At 36.8% G+C, this 22,043-nt stretch overlaps 1 long non-coding RNA gene across 2 annotated transcripts in view; it reads left to right on the top strand.

Annotated features, from left to right (window-relative positions):
* Nucleotides 1-380: 380 nt before the first annotated feature.
* LOC138848919 (uncharacterized) overlaps nt 381-22,043 on the top strand; it is a 33,794-nt gene continuing 12,131 nt past the window's right edge. The window contains exons 1-2 of one of the 2 annotated variants that reach the window (XR_011387082.2): nt 384-511; nt 4,045-9,205. This is a non-coding gene — a long non-coding RNA (uncharacterized LOC138848919). Of the gene's footprint in view, nt 512-4,044; nt 9,206-22,043 lie in introns of those variants that run through there. The other variant, XR_016231419.1, reaches the window with a different exon arrangement.

Here is a 22,043-nt window from a genome sequence, read left to right as displayed (position 1 = left end):
GATCCTGACTTTCTATGTAAAAAATACAACTTTAGATTTTAAAATGTTTTTCAAGCCAGAGGAAAGGGTAAAACAACAACTACAACGAAAGTTCCACTGTATAAGTAAATCTTGATTTAAAATACCCTGGCATTTAGACCACAGGCCACAGCCCTCTGCAGAGCTCAGGTGGAGTCAGAGATTCCTGAAAGTTACAGAGCCGGTCACTTGCTTCAGAAATATTCAGTTATTTCATTTTAGGTACAAGTTGCATGAGCATAGAGCTTTTGAAACTGCAATTGAAATTAGTATTTTTCTCTTCTCTTTATCCTTTGTGAAACAATGCCAAGAGACCATTGAATCAGCTGCCCAGCCCAGTTTTCTTCCTTGTAAACAACGTTGCCTTTACTTAGTATAGAGTCAACTTCTGAAGAAGAAATTGTTTGGTCATAGTGGTGAAGAGCACACAATTCAGACCTAGACTGAGTGGACTCGATTTCCAGTTCTGCCTCTCACTGCTCTATGCCCTGAGGTAAGCCACTTAATCTCTCTGAACCCATAACTCTTCTCTGTAAAGCAAGGACTTAATAGCACCTCCCTTATATAGCTGTCCTGAGGACTTTAAAAGCCCCTAAAACCGTACCTGGAACTATTTTTCTCTATCTCTGTAGACTAAGCAGAGAGAAAAGACAGAAGGAAAGAATCTCACCATCACAAGACCAAAATAAAAAATCACTATGTTCTACAGAGCAATGCAAACACCAGGGTCTGATATTTATCTATGGTGCATCAATATATAAGAGTGAATTATTGGCCAGTGCCTCGGCTCACTAGGCTCACTAGTGTGGCGCCAGCACTCCGGGGTCTAGTCCTGGTTGGGGCTCTGGTTCTGTCCCGGTTGCTCCTCATCCAGTCCAGCTCTCTGCTGTGGCCCGGGAAGGCAGTGAAGGATGGCCCAAGTCCTTGGGCCCTGCACCCGCATTGGGGGACCAGGAGGAAGCACCTGGCTCCTGGCTTCGGATCGGTGCAGCGCACTGGCCATGGCAACCATTTGGGGAGTGAACCAACGGAAGGAAGACCTTTCACTCTGTCTCTCTCTCTCACTGTTTAACTCTGCCTGTCAAAATTTTTTTTTTTAAATTTAAAAAGTGAATTATTTTATTTTGAAGCAAAGAGAAATCTTTCTTCACTTATTAATATGAAATACTGGATAAAATGGCACAAGAGCTCCAGTATGGCAGAAAGATGCCACATTGGAAATTTTCCCCATTGCCTTGTTCACATACCATTGCTGTAATAAACAAATGGGAAGAAAAAAGCTAAGTGAAAGGTATGACTACTCCATTTTAGCTGATTGGTGCCAAGTCCTGGAGAACAGGCAGCTGACGTTCAGTGTTTTATTTCTCTATGGCTCACGCTCACCGTCCCTTCACAGAGTTTAGAGGCTGCCTCTGTCTTCCCAGTCCTTTCAAGGTCAATTATAACTTTCTTCACTCACCTCCTCATTCATTTATTTAACTTATGTTAGTTGAGAACCTATTTTGCACCTTGGACACTGTCAGGAGGAAGCAGGGGGAAAAAAGCAGAAGGTGCAGGTGTGAACAAAGCCCCAGAGTCATGCTGAAAAAAGAGATACAATCTTCTTGCTCAAGGAACTGTGGTTTCACATCAAGCAGATGCTCAAAAGGAAACCAAGAGCTAAACAAAGATTATTTGATTCCTAATTTAAAAAAGGGGGCTGTGGTCAAGAACCCAAGAGAAAAGGAAGTCTGTATCTCTGCTCAGAAATTGTCGGGAATGTTTCTCGAATGATAAAGAACTTCATTTTTTGCCATTTTTAATAGAAAACTTTAATACATATAAATTTCAAAAGTATAATTTTTGCATTATATTGGTTCTTCCCCCCATACCCGCTCTCCCACCGACAACCATCCCACTTCCTATTCCCTTTCCCATCCCATTCTTCACTAAGATTCACTTTTAATTATCTTTATACAGAAGATCAACTCTATCCTAAGTAAAGATTTCAACAGTTTGCACCCACACATACACACAAAGTATTAAGTATTGTTTGAACACTAGTTTTACAATTAATTATCATAGTACAATTTATTGAGGACATGTGTCCTACATGGGGAGCAAGTGCACAGTGACTCCTGTTGTTGATTCACAATTGACAGTCTTATTTATGACATTAGTAATCACCTGAGGTTCTTGTCATGAGCTGCTTAGGCTATGGAAGCCTCTTGAGCTCACAAACTCTGACCTTATTTAAACGAGGCCATAATCAAAGTGGAAGTTCTCTCCTTCCTTCAGAGACAGCTACCTATTTCTTTGATGACCTTTCTTTCCACCAGGATCTCACTGACAAAGATCTTTCATTTAGGTGTTGTTGTTGTTGTTGTTGTTTTTTTTTTTTTTTTTTTTTTTTTTCTGCAGTATCTTGTATCTTGGCTTTCCATGCCTGAAATACTCTCATGGGCTTTTTAGCCAGAACCAAATGCCTTAAGGGCTGATTCTGAGGCCAGAGTGCTGGTTAGGGCATTTGTGATTCTGAGTCTGCTGTGTGGCCTGCTTTCCATGTTGGGTCATTCTCTCCTTTTTAATTCTATCAATTATTATTAGCAGACACTGGTCTTATTTATGTGATCCCTTTGACACTTAATTAAGGTACTTCATTTTAAGAGTAAAAGGAAAGTAAGTAGTAATGTAGTGAAGAAAGGGAAGAGAAGGCATAAAAAAGATCCTAGGCTAGACAATGCCTCATGCAGAAAGTGCTGAAGCCTAGAACACAAAATGCTCAGGGCATGCCTGGAGGTGTGTGGTTGGAAGCCAGGGTGTTCTGTGGCAGAATGAGGTTTGCTGACAAAGACCCAGGAATCTTCAGAAGGTAGGAGACCACTTAGGAAGTGTTGCTACCATGCAAGCTCGTCTGATTTCTGCCTGAAAGAAAGGAAGGGAGAGCCCAAAGATACTAACAACCTCTGGGCATTTAAGTAAGGAAATTCTGGAAGACAAAGAGCAGAATAATCTTTCCGGGTGGTCCATGTCTCCACTAAACATCTTAGATGGTACCATTCTAAATGTCCCAGAGGAAGTCTATTAACTCATAGTCATCCTGTTTGTCTCAGGGTTCCACTGACTCTATAGTATTTACATATATATATATATATATATATATATATATATATAATGCTCTTTTGCCTAATTCTGATAAAAGGGTTCCTATTCACCCCTGCCAATCAACTGGATGGAGAAAGTGGCATTGTAATAAAAGAATGAAATCAATCTCTTATAGTTAATGACTGTTAACCTAAATGCAAAAAAAGTATGTTTCCAGAGCTGGAAAATTATATTATCATTCATTTAATGAATATTTACTGCCAGCAGATGCAGTGCAAGAATGGGTTAGAAGGGCCTTGTCCTGACCCCTGTGAATTTACAGATTAATGGAGTTGAACAGAATGTGCTGAGAAGAAAATAAAAGAAAGGACATTGAACAGATAGCACTGATCAGGAAACTCCTATGTGATCAGGTGTTTAAAAAGCCACACCTTTAAGACAGAATGACAGAAGCATGGTCAAGGACAGAACAAGGCAGAGTGACAAAGCCAGTAAAGTGTGTACAAATAATATGTGCCTTGTGAAAAACTGCTGAGGCAGCTCAAAGAGGGGTTTTTACATCTCAATTTCAGATCAAGAAGAGAAACACACTCAGCAACTTGGAAATAGATTTGCTGTATTAGAAGCAGTAGTGACAGCACATGTTAGACTATACAAGGCAAGCCCATTCATGGACACTCACCCAGCATCTAAGCTCATTCTCCCATAAAAATCATTAGCTTCTCTAAACAAATATTCGAAAGAGAAATAGTATCTGTAGTAAACATTATGATATTTGACCCTTTTTTTTCTATATGATAGAGCTATAAAAAATTGACCTGGATTAGTCCAACAGAAGTAAAGTTTTATAGGACTAAACCAGTTCAGGTTTTCATGGCTCTGCTATATGGATGAAAAAAAAAAAAAAGGACAATTATCATAGCCTTTACTTTACTTCTCCAGTTTCTGAGAAAGCAGCATGAGCCAGCCTTTTCCAAAGAGCAGAGATGGAATCTGAGTCGGGAAACACGTGGTGTGGTGGACTGTCAAGCTGCACTGTGCCTCTTCTCGCTCATTAAGGAGAGACAAACAAAAGCGGTGAGAAGAAATAAGCACACTGCATCTGGAAGTATTGTACCTGCAGTGCAACCCCCAGGCAGGTAAAGCATTTCATTCCAGTCCGTACCATCGATAAAATCTGCCCAACTCTTTTCAGCGTTTGTGATCAACTCAGTGAGAGGAATTCTTAGGACAAATAAATGGGGGCGTGTGTGAATTAAAGGAGAATAACACCTGCCTCTGCAGCTGGCCAACAGACCTCGCTTTAATGTGCTGTCTACTGGGAAATCGAGGCATCTCATGTTACCCGGAGCCCTTAGTCTACACTGGAGTCTGCAGAAAGGAATTCTATGACCAGAAGATGTGAGGCTTGGTCTGTCGCCAAAAACAATGGTGAAAGGTACAAAATGAAAAGTTCTGTCAGTACAAAAGCGCTCAATCACAGAACAACGCAAACTTGGCCGTCTGAAGACATGAACCCCAAATCAAAGTCACAACTGGATTAACAACTGGTTGATCCTTTTTGCCTTGTAATGCTTCTCTGGCTGGCAATTACTTGTTGAAATCAGAATGGATAGAGTACGACCGCCAGCAGTGTACAGTGTCTTCATTTAGGACTGGTCTTGGCTGGTCATGGCAAAGTAACTCTCAAGATTTATGCTCCTCTGCCTTCCATCCGTATTTTTTTTTCCACTAAAGGGGGAATTTGGAGCAAAGTTACCAATGTAACTTCAACCCAGTGCTGGAGAAGTCCTCGCTGACTTGCAAAATAACTGTGGCTTCAGCAGTACTGTGTGCCCAATAGGAACAGAGGTGAAGTACATAAAATTTGTGTGGACGGATTTTTACAAAACAAGAGAAAATCCCCTGTACTTAGGTCTACATCGGGTCTGGTGGTTGATTTACCACATGGAATGCACTTAAGATTAAATGAGGACAAATAAGATCAAAAAGAGATTAATTCCAAGAAATATTTAGAAGAATCTCTCACTCCCTACCCCGGTAGAGATCCAAATATATATTATATACAATATACAGGCCACAGAGAAGTTACCAAAATTATCTGAAGCAATATTAATTACAGAATGGCTACAGGGTAAAAGAGAAATTGGCTCCTGGAGGAAGGTCACAGGGTCCTGAATGTCATAGAACAACTGGGAGTGAGAATAGTTTTATTTGGATAATGTTGCATGGTCACATGTTTTCTGAGAGCCTAGAGGAGACAATAGCTTCCTTTCCTGCACTTCGATGCCTGCATATACTATAATAAAGGACAGAGCCTCTCATGTCCAAATCAAAGCTCAGATAAAAGACAATGACGTCAGAAAATTACCCATAGAATGAAATTCACAGTGAGTCTTGGCTGGAACCCATCAAAAGTGCAGTGAAGAGTGGTAGAAGAGTTCAAGGATGCCTCTCAGAGCTTAGAGGGGCCATGACAGAGTGGAGTGAATGAAGTAAAGAGGGAAGTTGTGGACATAAATGCAAAGTTTATTCTCTGTTGCTTTGGTCTGATGGGATTTTGACCATTACAAATGGAGTTTATTGGGTCAAGAGTATGTGAAATGAAAAGATCTGCACCCAGGCAGGAAGCAAGTGTCCTAGGTGTCCAGTTTCAAATATTTTAGCAGTGACCTTAGACTTAGACAGAAAAAAAAATTTTCATGGAAAATTTTCAATGACTATATTTGCCATTTTACAATGTAAACAGAAGCAAAGTTTCATTGTTAGCTTTAAAAAATTATCTTTCATTAAAATTTTGCTTAAGGAATTCATGAAATGGAATTCACCCCTTAAAATACATTATCATAACTTTAATATAAAGAGGTATTTGCATTCCAGTGAAAAGCTATTCCCTGTACACCATGTGAGAACACTAAAGCCATTTGAATGCTCCTCCCCCTCCCTAATACAGGTGCACACATATACACGGCAGCAAAGAACACAGATTGGATTCCTGTCTCCTTTTGCATCTGTAAGCATGCTTTTCCCAACCAGCATAGCAAATAAGTGCTGTCTAGACCTTAGTTTACCTCACTCAATATACTAGGAAAAAACCATGTTCCGTGATATTAGCGCCGACTTTACTGAGTAAGATGTTGGTCTGCCAGGACATTTTTACCGAATTTGAAAGCACACCATTCCATGTCTTGCTAACTGTGATGAATTATGATTATGTGTTTAGCATACATCATGTCATTTGCTATGTGCTCTGTCCGTTGGGAAGAGGAATGCAGTCAAATAGCAGTTCAAACCTGGGCACATTGTGCTAGTGCTTATCATGTTGCAGTGTTACTGATTTTCAGCAAGTCTTCTGTCAAGTATCAATTTGCACCGAGAAGTGCAATTTTTGGATAGAAAGAAAAAATTCAGAAATTTGTAACTTCTTGAAGGCTAAGACTATGCTATGAAGTCACAAATTTCTAGGTGATTCTCGGATTTTATTATAGTTGCAGATGTTGAGAATTCATTGGAGATTTGAAAATTAATACCTATGTTAAATGTTTCGCTACCACAGAGAAAGCACTCCACAAATCCAACATTACACTGGCAATAATCAGATTAAAGTACTAACTGCAACTCTTCCAGATCTGGGGCAATATAAATAAAATTTTACCTTTAAAAGGCAGAAAATTGGCAGAAAACATGAGCCTTATTTAGTCACGGGCTTTGAATTTCTTTCCTTAGCACAATTTTTGACTTATTCAACTCCAATGTATTCTTGAAGGTAAAGCATGTAAACTAGACCGTCATCTTCAGTAGGAAACTTGTCAGATGGCAGACAGTTTCAAATATCTAAAACAAACCCAGTTTCCAGGAAGACCCAGTAAGACTGCTCATGGAAGACTACACTCACAAAGAGTTTTGACTGAGTTTTACTCCCTCCTCTGCATGCAACAAAGTATTAGCTGAATCCTTCACAAATACAGGTTAGCACTCTACTTTCACAGCTATTCCCTAGCTATTGCTGAAGGCAGCAGTCTTCACAGTGTAAAAAAGGACTCAAAATTACTGCAACTATCCCATATTTTTTAACGGAATTTTAGTTCAGTTCTCCCTCCTGAAAAACTAAGTCTAAGCTTTCAAAATAATTTACTGTCATCAGACAAACCATAGCATATAAACATTTCAATTCAATCCCATGAACAAGGATTAAATACCTCAATTCACACAGTGAAGTCTGGGGTACGAAGATAAATAAGACAGTGCTCTGGTCCCATGGGGACAAGACAGACCTACACATATAACTATATTATGAAGCAGAACGTTTTAAACACTTTTTGAATTTATATACCAAATCCTCTGAGAACACAAAAGAAAGAACAGTAATTTTCCAGCGAAGCAAGGATGTTTTTAAGAGGAAGTAATACTTGAGCAGTCTCTTAAAAAATGGTTGGAATTTCAACAAAGAGGAGATGGCAGGTAGGGTCTGTCCTCAGAAGTGCACAGGCCTGTGCCAAGCTACTTTGGCAAAGAGTCCAAGATAATCATACTTGAATAGCGGCCTTGCCTCTGCCATCATTCATAGGTTTCCTGGAATCTTAATAAAGACAGAAATGTCAAAATTAGCTAGCAATAATTCTCAGGAAGAAAAGCAAAATGAGGGGGTTTGTGTGAGGCAGTTAGTGTGCTCCATACCTCCTCCTCAACAGCATTAAGAACAGCGCTAGGGCTGCTGCCTTCTCGGCTCACCCAAGAGGCAGTCTGAACAGTAGGTGAATGCCAGCTTCCGTGTCAACCCTGTGTTAAAGTGTTCTCGCCATACTATTGATGATGTCCTGTACAAAAGATCAATTTTTTAAAAAATCTATCACCCTTGTTTCTACAGTTGACTGCATTTTACATCTCTTACTTCTTCATTTTTGAAATAGCTTCTGATTTCCCTAAGCCACCTAGTCCTCTTCTTTCGACTAGCGTTAAAACCTTGGCATTCCTGCAGGCCCTGTCTTAGGTACTGTACTCATTATACCTACCCATCCCCAACCTCCAGTCATCTCATCCACTTCTCCAGCGTTAGCTACACTGCAACCCCAGTCCCTAACTTAAACTGCACCATAAATAGTAAAGCAATCATGAAGTTCTGCTTTTGATTCTGCCTGCTTTCTGAATCAATTTACCTTTCTCTGTGCATGCAAGAAACAACCCAATTAGAACAATGTGACTGCTACAAAGGACTTCAACAATTGCTCCTAAAGGTGTATTTATTCTCGTCCTGTCTTTCTATCTTATCCTTCACACGGGAACCAGAATAATTTTTTCAATACAAAGATGATTCACATACCTATATTTAAAACAAAATCTCAAATGCATGTCATATGAAGTCCAAAGCACTTGTGTTGGTTAACACATACCTCCATTATCCAGGATATTTTTTTCTACACTATTAGTTTCACTGTAATCATTATTCTTCCACTCGCATTCTGAGCAATCACTATAGTGAATATATTTAATTTGAATGCTATAAGTGGCCATTTTATCCTGTCTAGAATCAGTCAACTGATCCATCTTCTCCCTCTTTGATTGGCTCAATTTAAATAACAAATCATTCTTTGAGTCTTCTTCCTGCCCAAGACATCAATACCAAAACCTGAACATGAGTTAAGGTACCTTAGTGTGTACATTTTGAAAATGTATACTTCTTCTAGCATAAAATGTAGCACACTTTTTATTGCCTTATTTATTCCTTAATTTATTGAACTAGAACTGTGATAGCCATGAATATCAAGGGAATTTCATGTTTTATTTGCCATTATATCCTTGGTACAGTATAGAATCTGGCATATAGCATGTACCCAATTTTTACTTCTAAATAGATAGATAACATAGAGAAATGTATAGATCAAATTCTTGGGAAACTAGTGCTCTAATAATTTTGAAGTATATTGAAAAAATGAATCTGAGAAAAGATTTCCAATTTGGAGAAAATGCTAAGCTGTGAACTAAGGAGTTACTGTTTTAATATTTGTATTTTAGTTTTATTATATCAACAATAATAAATAGATTTGTGAAGAGGTAAATGATGTGAACAAATATAGACTTTCAGAGAGAGAAATGATAGCAGAATGCAGAATGAATTGCAGAAAAGAAACACCAGAGAGATATCTATTTTAAAAACCTTAGAAAAGAGATTCTAAACTAGTATCAAGACAACAGTAACAGAAAGAATAAATTAGCAGAAGGGAAGCAGGATTGGCAATATCAAGAGATCAGCAAGATTTGAAAGATGAGAAAAAGAATAGTTGTTCTAAAGGTGAATGCAAGGCCCCAAACCATCACTGATATCAAGGCCAAAGGGGAACAAGGTCATGGTGAAACATCAAGACAAGAACTTACTAGGTCCTTTTCATACTTCTAAGATTTGAGAGATGCCAAACAGGTCATTAGAAATGTAGATTTCAAGTTTCAATTAAGAAAAGAAAAACTGGTGGGAATTGCGGTGCGTCAGATTAAACTAAGCGTGCACACCCACATTCCAGTCCAGAATGCCTTGTTCAAGCTTCAATTACTCTGTGCTTCCCATTCAGCTTCCTGCTAAAACACTTATTTTTAAATATTTTATTTATTTATTTGAGAGGTAGACTTACAGACGGTGAGAGGGAGAGATGGGTCTGCCTTCCGTTGGTTCACTCCCCAAATGGCCTCAACAGCCAGTACTGCACCGATCCGAAGCCAGGAGCCAGGTGCTTCTTCCTGGTCTCTCATGTGGGTGCAGGGGCCCAAGCACCTGGGCCATCTTCCACTGCCCTCCCGGCCACAGCAGAGAGCTGGACTGGAAGAGGAACAACCGGGACTAGGACCTGGCGCCCATATGGGATGCTGGCGCCACAAGTGGAAGATTAACCTAGTGCGCCATGTCGCCGCCCCCCACTGCTAATACACTTTGGAGGCAACAGGTTATGGCTCAAGTACTTGGGTCCCTGCCACCCACTTGAGTGCTGAATGGAGTTCCCGGTTCCTGGCTTCAGCCTGGCCCAGACCTGGATGTTTCAGGTATTTGAGGGCTGAACCAGTATATGGAAGATCTCTCGTCTCTCTGTCTCTCCTTTTCTTTCTGTTAGTATGCCTTTCAAATAAAAATGTTAAACATTTAAAAGCATAAGAGGCAGTTAAAAATATGTATTCAGTTTTATCTACAGAAAGGTGACAATTTATGCTATAGTGTAAACGAGTGAGGAGAGAGGGGATAATTCCTTAAGGTAGTTCTTCTATATGGGGCAAGAAAAACAGGGAAAAGTGAAAAAATACAAGGAATTATCAAAGGTACAGGATTTAAGTAAAATAGTAAATTGTAGTTTAAATAAATTAAAAGGAATTTCAAAGTGAATGAACTGCAATTATTTTGAAGGGATTAGTTAAGATAAGGACAAACATACAATTTTTGACTTTACACTCAGCAGATAGCTGGTGAATTTCAGTCAACACTTTGTTATGTGCTGCCATTTGAAATGACATTATAATGGGCTGAAAAGTAGGTAGAAGGTACAAGAATTAAACCAGCAAATGTAGTCTCCTTTTCACTACGGATGATAAAAGAAGAACGTTTGAAGTGTAACATCAAGGAAAGCCTTTTAAACCATTTGGGAAAAGAGCACCTTTAGAAGTTGAAGGCCACTACACAATAGTGCTATAGATTACGTTAACCCATTGAATCAAGGGATAATTTCAGAATCTGTATCTTAGAAGGAAGAGAAGAAATGGACATGGAACATGTAAAAGGAGTGAGTCTTCTATGGAGACAAAGAACGTAGAACAAGGAATAGACTAATATTTCCATCTTTAGGTATATGTCATAGAAGTGGCAGTAAAATGTGCAGGCAGAGAAAATGCCCTGAGTTTTGAAGGATGAGCAGAAATCTTACATACGTGATAACGGAACATTCCAGGGAGAAGTGTTAATCTCAGTTGAACACGTATGTTACCAATAGCTCATTGGGCATGGTATTTATAAGTAAGTGGATTCTAGTCATCATAATATGTTGCCAATGCATTCTAAGACTAGAAAGACTCTACCTGCTATGAGCAGGGCAAAGCAGGTCATTCTGCCCTTGGCATTACCACATAGCCTCCTTATGCTACTTAGTAACCCTAATATTTATATCAACCTGATTTCTACTGCACACTCATTTTGGAAAAGGAAGATTCATGCCATGAGTTGACTTTTATGCCATATCTTTCTTTCCTCTTGGCTTTGATCCCTGTAAACTGAATTGTTTCCAGGTCAATGTGAACTCTACAATGAATCTGCAGACAGAAGGTATAATTTATTGGGAGTGTAGGTATTGAGCAAGAAAGCACCACCACCTCCATTTAAACAACAGTGTCATTTTATTCCTGAATAACTCAAGGCAATTTCTCATGTGCTTAATTTTTCCAGACAGCTCTCTATCTACACTTCCAGGTTGCATTTCCAGTGGGAATTTCAGAGGCTCTAAGTTGCAGTCAGAGGGTAATTTGTCATTCAGCAGGATGAGAATCAGTGAAAGGTTTTGGGCCATTGAGGACTAAAGAACAAATAAGATCATGTGACTGAAGTAAGAATTTCCTAGGGAGATGTTTCAGGTCACTGAACAGAATAAAATTCATTCCAGGTTTAAGCTCTTTGTCTCATGCTTGTATAACCTTTATAATTAAAATGATTAAAAAAACTTGACAAAGTTATTGTTAGAATATATTAGCAAGCTGATGGAACCAAGCTCATCAATGATTTCACTTTTTCTAGTGTGAGACTTATCTTGTATATTCAAAGAAAATTGTCATATTTTCTATTGGGCAAGATAATATGAAAATGTTATAAACTTAAAGCACAATAACTGTGATTCTGGCAAGCACTAAAATTGATCATTGCCAAACACTTTCCACTCTAACCTCATTTCTTCTTGGTTGAAACTTGTACAAATGCTTTCCCTCTAAGGAGCAGAGGTTTCTCTGCTCAGAGGTGAACTAACTGTCTAAAAAATAAAATTTGAAGTTCTCTGAGCCACTTTTTAATCATAAGCACTAAAAACAATTACCCCACTGAAGCTTTAAATATGAAATTTTTTGAACTTTAAGCAAAAAGATCAGTGTTATAAGGATTAATATATTTTTCAGATAAAATTTTAATAGTTCACTCTGCTATCAACTTCTATTGATTACACATTTCCTATTATTTCTTGATTTATACATTTTTAGGTAATGTTTATTGATGTTCTATTGGAGAAAAAAAATCATTATCATATCCCTCACTATCAAATCCGTTTTTCTACATACTCCAATGTGGTTGTATCATACTTTTATGGCAGCCATTTTAAGCATGATTTACTTAGGCTTTGTTACCATTAATAATAATAATTTTGTTTGCTTTCTTGATTTTATGGTTACTATTATTTTCAAGATCTCTAAGTGAATTAAAAATATCCTTGAATGCACTTTGTCACAATTGGCCAAGCACAATTGAGAAGCTAACAATCCGTCAATTGTTTTCCTTCTTTCATTTTTCCTCTCTATTGCCTCCCTCCCTCCTTCCTTCTCTCCCTTTCTTCCTTCCTTCTTCCCTCCCTCCATCTAGCCTTTTGTGTTTTTTTGCTGTTGTTGGTTTCTTGTTTTTTTTGTTCTTTCTTCCTTGTAACTTCTTTGACTCTACACCCTGGTGCAGTGTGGAGGTACGTTTCTATGCCTGCTGCTCTGTTACTGTCCTCCATTTTCACTGATTCCGAGTATGTCTTTGTCTTGTTCTTCCTCTTTCTTCTTTCATTTCCTGGACTTGGTGGAGTATATGTGTCCTCTAATACAGTGTGTGCACAAACCACCCCTGGTCCACAGACTTCATTATATGAAAATACATGAGCAGAAATAAATAGTAAACTTTTAAAAGCTTTTGTGATCCTATGGTAGGTCTTTATTCAGATTCTGAAGTATCTCCATAGCGTCTTCCACAGTGGCTAGACAAGTTTACATTTCCACAAACAGTGGATTAGAATTTTCCCCACATCCTCTCCAGCATTGGTTGTTTGTTGATTTCTGTATGAGAGTCATTGTAATTGGAGTGAGGTGAAACCTCACTTTGGTTTTGATTTGCATGTCCCTAATGATTAATGATCCTGAGGATTTTTTCAAGTGTCTGTTTGTCATTTAAATTTATTCTTGAAAAATGCCTGTTCAGGTCCTTTGCCCATTTCTTAAGTAGATTGCTTGATTCAGCAATCCCACTCCTGGGAATTTACCCAAATCAAAAGAAATCAACATATGAGTTATCTGTACTGCCATGTTCACCCCAGGTCAAGTCACAATACCTAAGATATGGAATCAACCCAGATGTCCATCAACTGAAGACTGGATAAAGAAATTATGGTATATGTACATTAAGAAGTACTAATCAGCTGGGTAAAAAATGAAGTCCTGTCTTTTGCAACAAAATGGATGCAACTGAAAACCATCATACTAAGTGAAATAAGCCAGTCCCAAAAAGACAGATAATATTTGTGTTTTCCCTGAACAAGGGTAACTAATAGAGTACCTAAAATTTAATGTGTTGGAATGAAATGGACATTTTGAGATTCAATGACAGTTTACAGTCCTTGTCTCTTCTGTTGTGGGAACAGTGGTTTTTTGTTTTTTTTTTTTTTATAATATTTGTTGAACTCTTTTATTTAGTGTAGAGTTAACCTCATGATCATTAAATAAACTGAAACTAAATCTCTGTAAAAATAAAGAGTTGGAATGGGAAAGGGAGGAGGAAGGATTGGGGTGTAGGTACAAGGAAGGGAAGTGTCACTATGTTCCTAAATCTGTCTATATGAAATATATAAAACTTGTATAACTTAAATAAAATTCTAAAAAATATGTTATAAAGCTTTTGCGATAATTTGATATTGTCAATCCAAGTGTACATATGATCTAGCTATAGACCAGTTCAGGCATCATGGCACCAGTGTGATAGTGCACATAGTGGTAGGACCATTCACACTCCATAGTGGTTCAAAATCATCTAGTGATAACCCAAAAGTACATAAAATTCAAGGAGGGAAATGAGCATTATTTTAACTTGTTACATTAAGTTAATTTTGATTTAATAAGCAATTTATAAATGTACAGTTTGTTATCAAAAAAGGGGAATTTTATTTATTTATTTGTTTATTCTCAACCCTCAAATGAAATAATCTATTCTGGAATTTTCTAAAGAAGGTGAACAATTTTTTTTTTATTTGACAGATAGAGTTAGACAGTGAGAGAGACAGAGAGAAAGGTCTTCCTTCTGTTGGTTCACCCCCCAAATGGCCACTACGGCTGGAGCTATGCTGATCCGAAGGCAGCAGCCAGATGCTTCCTCCTGGTCTCCCATGCGGGTGCAGAGGCCCAAGCACTTGGGACATCCTCCTCTGCCTTCCTAGGCCACAGCAGAGAGCTGGACTGGAAGAGGAGCAACCGGGACTAGAACCCGGCGCCCATTTGGGATGCTGTCACTGCAGGTGGAGGATTAGCCAAGTGAGCCACAGCGCCAGCCCCCAGTAAACAACTTTTCTAAATGTGGCAGTGATAGCCCAGTGGCAATGAGAAAAAGATGTGAAAGAAGTTAAGACCAAGGGTTCCCTGCGAGTGTACATAAAATATATAATAGTTTGTCCTTTAGGAGTGATAGATGACAAGAAAGTGCTTATTTCTTACTAGATGAACTGACTGATGAAGAAAGCAAGCCTTCAATGATTAAACAATTTTATATATGAAGATACAAACAACTAAACTAAACTCAGAACAAATCAAGCCAACATGTTGAGAAATGGCCATATATGTTAATGTGGTAATTCTTTTGGAATGTATAAAGTTCAACTGTGATGGTTATTTGAGTGAATATTTCTCATTGTAAAAAAATACAACTAGGTCTGAAATCTAGAATATAAACTATAAAAGATTCATTGTTCATTAGTGTCAATCAATGCCACAGCATCCTTTACATGAAAGTCTTATTATAAAGCAAGGAAGAAGAATACAAAAGCTATCATCTATAAGGTTAACACATTGAATTTTAGCTTACTCTACTAATTAAAGAGTAATATGTAAATTAATTAAAAACAGTTTCTTTGCAGGCTGAAGTACAATTGTTATCAAGGGGGAAATTTCTGTCTAAACTAATTAAAATAAGGAATAAATTGGTGCTCCTGCAAAATGAGAAACTGGGTGAGTCTTGGAAATTTAAAGGTCTGAACCAATTTGTTTATTTTGTTATTTCATTGATACTTTTAATTATGTTAGCACTCCCTTGTGAGAGGGAATCCAACACTTTTATTAAATAGCATATTAGATTGAAAGGCAAAGGGAAATTTACAAATGTAGAAAATTTCTGTGGTTTTTATGACATTTTCATAATTTATTACAGTTATCAGTGGAATAGAGATTATTCAACATTTTATATCTGGGAAAATTGTCAGTGAATGCATCAAAATAATTTTACCTATTAAAATTATAGGCTGATTCATGAGTTATAGAATCTTTTTATTTCATTCAAAAACATTGAAACAAGATTTTATAAGATATTTTCTTGGTACTTCCTACTATTGATTGACTGAAGATGATGTAGAAAATATTTCATGATTTATTTCAGTTTAAATGAAAGGTAAAATTGAATATCCTGAGCACATGCAGTTGCTTTGAAAATTCACCTTCCATTTTTGCACATATGTTGGGAGGCTTCCTTTTCTATCATAAGTGTTATTAAAATAAAAGACAGAAACATTGTAGGGATTATTCCCTGATATACTATTGTCAACAATCCTAACTAGGATAGATAATTTAACAAGCAAAATTAAGCACATTGATAACATTAAAACAATTAAATTTTGATATAAACACTTTTTGCTAACATATACATTTAAAATGCAGATTCACTATTTCAACAGTAAGTTCCTATTACATCAAAAGTATAAACCAACCAAAATTTTTCAAATGTAATAAATATCCTCATTTTAAATTTAAATTTTTTTCTAGCTTTATTGAGGTGTAATTGATATTTAAATTGTATAAATTTAAGGTGTATATCATGATGATTGTTTAAACATGTAGATTGTTGCCGGCGCCGTGGCTCACTAGGCTAATCCTCCGCCTAGCGGCGCCGGCACACCGGGTTCTAGTCCCGGTCGGGGAGCCGGATTCTGTCCCGGTTGCCCCTCTTCCAGGCCAGCTCTCTGCTGTGGCCCAGGAGTGCAGTGGAGGATGGCCCAAGTGCTTGGGCCCTGCACCCCATGGGAGACCAGGAGAAGCACCTGGCTCCTGGCTCCTGCCATCGGATCAGCGCGGTGCGCCGGCTGCAGCGCGCCGGCCGCGGCGGCCATTGGAGGGTGAACCAACGGCAAAGGAAGACCTTTCTCTCTGTCTCTCTCTCTCACTGTCCATTCTGCCTGTCAAAAAATTAAAAAAAAATAAATAAAAAAATAAAATAAAATAAAATAAAATAAAAAACATGTAGATTGTGAAACTATTACCACAATCGAATCTTTGTGTGTGTGTGTGTGTGTGTGTTAAGAATACCTACTATCTACTTTCTTGGTAAATTTCAAGTATACAACAAAATTTTATGAACTACCTTCATCATGTTGTACATTAGATTTCTAGAACTTATTAATTTTATAACTAAAAGTTTGTACCTTTTGATCAACATTTTCCCATCCCCAAGCCCTGTGAGCCCCTTGTTTGCAATACCATTCTACTTTTTTCTATGAGTTTGCCTTTTCAAAATTCCCCTTATGAGATCACATAGTATTTGTCTTTTTTCTGACTTACTTCACTTGGCATGTTTTAGGGTTCATACATATTGTTGAAAATAACAGGCTGTAATTCTTGGATATGCCTGAATAACATTTCATTCATTTTCTTTCTGGTCACAGATACTTGAGCATTCCATGTCTTAATTATTGTGAGTAATGCTTCAGTGGACATAGGAGAACAAATAACAATTTAAGAGATTTTCTGATGTAATTTCCTTCAGATAGGTACCCAGAAGTGTGATTTTTAGATCACTTGGTAGTTCAATTTTTAAGTTTTTGGGAACTACCATATTGTTTTCCACATTCCCACCAGTAGTGTAAAAATATTCCCTTCTCTCTGCATCCTCACCAATGCCAATTATCTCTGTCTTTTTTATAATAACCATTCTAACAGCTGTGAAGTGATATAGCACTTTATATTTTCCTTTTCCTAATATCAAAAATTTTAACATTTTTTTCATGTATCTATTGGCCATTTGTATATCTTAAGAAAAATGTCTGTTAAGGTTCTTTGCTCATGTTTTAATTCCAGAATATGATATTTTCTATTGAGTTGTGTGAGCTCCTTATATATTTCTAATATTAACCTCTTATCAAATACAGATTTGCAAATATTTACTTTCACTTTGTTGCTTCCTTTTCTGTGGAGAGGTTCTTAGATTGATATATTTTCAGTTTTTTTTTTTTTTTATGTTGCTCTTACTTTTGTTGTCACATTAAAAAATCGTTGCCAAGACCAAAGTCAAGGACCTTAAGTTTCAATTGAGGAATTTTCTGGTTTCAGGCTGTAAATTTAAGTCTTTAATCTATCTTGAGTTAACTTTGTGAGTGGTTTAAGAGAAGGATCCAGTTTCATTCTTTTGAATATGGATATTTCATTTTCCCAACATCCTTTATTAAAAAAGCAATCCTTTCCTTCTTTTGTTTCTTGACTCCCTTGTCTAATATTACGTGGCTGTACATACCTGAGGTTATTTCTGGGGTCTCTATTCTGCTCCATTGGTCTTTATATCTGTTTACTGTTTATTTGCTTTGTTTTATTTGTTTTTGCCACTGCCTTACTGTTTGCATTACTATAGATTCATAATACCTTAAATCCAAAAAGTTTAATGCCTCTAAATATGTCATTCCTTCTCAAAATAGCTTTATCTAGCTGTAGTTCAATATGAATTATTATATTTTTAAATTTTTGTGAAAAATTTAATTTCAATGGGGATTACTTTGAATCTATAGATTGTTTTCGATTGTATGGACTTTTTTTAAAAGATTTATTTATTTATTTGAAAAAGTTACACAGAGACAGAAGGAGAGGCAGAGAGAAAAAGAGGTCTTCCATTAGCTGGTTTATTCCTCAACTGGCCACAATGGTCAGAGCTGGGCCAATCCAAAGCCAGGAGCCAGGAGCTTCTTCTGGATTTCCAATGCAGGTGCAGGGGCCCAAAGACGTTGGCCATCATCTACCGCTTTCCCAGGCCATAGCAAAGAGCTTGTTCAGAAGTGGAGCAGCCAGGATTTGAAGTGGTGCCCATATGAGATGATGGCACTGCAGGTGGTGGCTCTAGCCTTTTCACCACAGTGCCACCCCTGCATGGATATTTTAATAACAAATTTTTCCAGTGCATAGTCAACAGACATCTTTCCATTTATTTGCATCTTTTTTATTTCTTTTATCAATGTATTAGTTTTTAAAGTACACATTTTTCATCATCTTTGCTCAATTTATTCCTAAGTATTCCTTTTTGGTGCTGTTATAAATCAGATTATTTCTTCACTTCTCTTTCAGATAACATGCTGTTAGTGTAGTGTATAGTAACACAATGATTTTTGTATGCTGTTTTATGTCCTACAACTTTTCTGAAGTCATAGCTCTTCAATGAAGGCTTTGGATTGCTCTATCTATCAGATCATGTCATCTCCAAACAAAAGCAATTTAATGTCTTCCTTTTTTATTTGGGTGCTTTTTTATATCTTTCTTGTCTAATTGCTCTGGCTATGACTTCCAGTACTAGGCTGAATAAAATGTCATGAGAGTGGGACCCCTTGTTCTATTTCTGACCATAGGGGATACATTTTCAGCTTTTCACCATTGAATATGATATTGGAAATGAGCTAGTCATATGTGGCTTTTACTATGTTGAGAAGCATTCCTTCAATATCCAACTAGCTGATAGTTGTTGTTCAAAGCTGTTTCATTCTGTCAAATGTTTTTTATATATCTATTATAATGAAGAATTTATTTAGATCATTCATTCAGTTAATGTGTTTATCAAATTTATTGATTTGCATACATTGAATTATTCCTTTAGCACTGGGATAAAATTTCATTTGATCTTGTTATATGATTTTTAAATGTGCTTTTGAAATCAATTTGCTGCTATCTTGTTGAGATTTTGCATGTATGTTTGCTGAGAATATTGACCTGCAATCTCCTTTTCTTGTAAAGTCCTCCTCTGGCCTTGATTTTAGGATAATGCTGACTTCATAAGATAAATGTGGAAGTGTTTCCTCATCTTCAGCTTTTGGAAGACTTGGAGAAGGATTGGTATTAATGCTTCCTTTATGTTTAGTAGAATCACTACTGAAGTCATCTGGTGCTGAGGTTTACGTTGTTGTGTGTGTCTGTGAATGTATGGGGGGGAGGTTCCTTAGCGATTTAAATTCCTTGCTTCTTATTGGTTGTTTAGAATTATATGTTTTCATGACTCAAATTTACTGGATTTTCTGTTTCAATAAATTTCTCCCTTTCTTCTATTTTATCTGTTTTTGATACATAATTGTATGTGGAAAGTGCTTATGAGCCTTTGTGTTTCTTGGCTACAGTTGTAATGTCTCCACTTTCTCTTATACTTTTATTTATTTGAGTCGATTTCTTTTTCTCTTGGTTAGTCAAATGAAAACTTTGTCAATTTTACGTACCTTTTCAAAGAATCAGCTCTTAAAGTTTCATTGATTTTTTCTACTGTTTTTGAATTTTCTGCTTTATTTATTTCTGCTGTAGTATTTATTATTTCCTCCTTTCTTCTGGCTTTGGGCTCAGTTTTTCTTCCTTCTCTAATTCCTTGAGGTGTAAAGTTAAGTGGTTCATTGGAGATCTTTCTCTTTTTTTCTTAATATAGACATTTATAGTTATAAAGTTCTCTCTTGGAACTTCTTTTACTTATCATCCACAAGTATTGATATGTTGTGTTTCCACTTTTATTTGTCTTAATATATGGTTTATTTCCTTCTTTATTTCATCTCTTAAACATCTGTTGTTTAATAGTGTGTTTAATTTCTACATTTATGTGTTTCCCAATACACATTCTATTACCAATTTACATTCACTTTTAATGAACAACATGCATGTATTTTGTATTTCTTTTTCCTTATATTAGATTTATTCTGATAATTTTTATTGAAATATAATTTCATGCACCTTAAAACTATTAATATTTTATTGATTAAAATATTTACAAGTAACTTAATACCTTAAAATTCATTATTTAATTCACAAAATAACATTGCAGCACTGTTATTATAAATTTGGAGGAAGGAATGAATAGTGTTAGTTATCCTGGGAGATAGAGGGATGGCAAGTGGGGCCACATAGGGTTGAGTGAACTTTTGGAGACTTTGTATATCTGAAAATATCTCTTTTCTATTTTTTAAAATTTTGTTTAAGTTATACAAATTTCATGTATTTCATATATACAGATTTAGGAACATAGTGATACTTCTCATCCTATCCTCCTTACTGCTCATGCTCCAACTTTCTTCTTCCTTCCTCTCTCTGATATTTCCACTCTTAATTTTTACAATGATATATTTAACATCGTTTGAGTAAGGTATTCTATGGGAAAACCACTACCCTTTGGGCTTTTGAAGTGATTACTTCATTTATTCAGTCTTTATTTTTTCTGTTATACCTTTAAGAAATTGAAATACAGTCTGAATCTGTGCTTAGATATACACCGCTTATTCAGTTTTAACTTTTTAAGTAAACATTTAAGATTTTCTCTATCACTGGTATTCTGAAATCTCACAGTGTATTGGGCTTTTTAAATTCACTGTGCAAATTGATCAGTGAATCTTTTCAATCTGAAAATGAATGTTCTTCATTTAATGCTTTTATTTGCTCGACTGTTTTAGATTGTAAATTCCCTATATATGGTTTTTGGTTATTAAGTCATATTTGAGAAGTGAGATATTGAAATAGCTGATTAGAAATTTTTTCTAAAAATTCAGTTTACTTGGAACATAATAGAAGATCCTAAATCTTATAAAGGGTAAGATCTCCTGGCACAGCTGTGTATGGAGACCACATGGAAATGGGGTCAACAATGGTATGGCCAAGGGTCATGTCTCCCGTTCCTCAAAAATAAATGAAAAGGGGGAAATGTGGTGGAATGAGAAGGCCATGCCAAGATGGCCGCTAACAACAGAGCCTGCCTGGCAACAGTCTGTGATTGGATGGCTTCGGAAATCACATGGCAATGGAGCCTGTCTGGCAACAGGCTATGATTGGCTAGGGCATATATCTCCCCTTGACCGGATTGGCTGCCTTGGCTATTTAAGTTGCTGTACTAACTGAAATAAACGAGTCTGAGGGCTGCTCACCTCTGGCCTGCTTTCATGACTCCCAGGGTTTGTGTGGTGACTCCGCGCCTCTTGCCCCCACCGCACTCTTCCTCTCAGAACAAAACCACCAGAACATAAGGATTAGAACTAACCAACTAAATAAACACAATTATGATTAGGTACATGCAACGAAAATCCATACATAAAACTATCTAAAAGTAACTCCAGACAAATGGCTAAAACTAACAAGAGAATTTACCAAGACACTGGATACAAGGTCAATGAGAAGAATTATGTAAATGGAATGATACTCCCTGTCCTTACAACAACAACAACAACAAAATTAATACCTGAAAATTAATACCTGAAAGGTCCAAATACAGCCAAAACAACTCAGAAAAAAACAAATGTAGTGGATTAACACTGTTAGGTATCTAACATTATTTTCAAGCTGCCATTATTGATAACATAGCGTTGGCACAAGGATAGACAAACTCCTGGAGCCTAACGGATTAAAAGACAGACTTGTAAATAAGCATCACCATACTTAGCACAAAGGTGACACTACATAATGGTGGGGAGGGACTTGTTATTGATTAGAAAGTAGTA

The sequence above is a fragment of the Oryctolagus cuniculus genome, chromosome 3 (genome assembly GCF_051225735.1).
Source record: "Oryctolagus cuniculus isolate XC-2025 breed Fujian yellow rabbit chromosome 3, ASM5122573v1, whole genome shotgun sequence".
Classification (NCBI taxonomy): domain Eukaryota; kingdom Metazoa; phylum Chordata; class Mammalia; order Lagomorpha; family Leporidae; genus Oryctolagus; species Oryctolagus cuniculus.
This window is presented reverse-complemented; position numbering and strand designations above follow the sequence as displayed.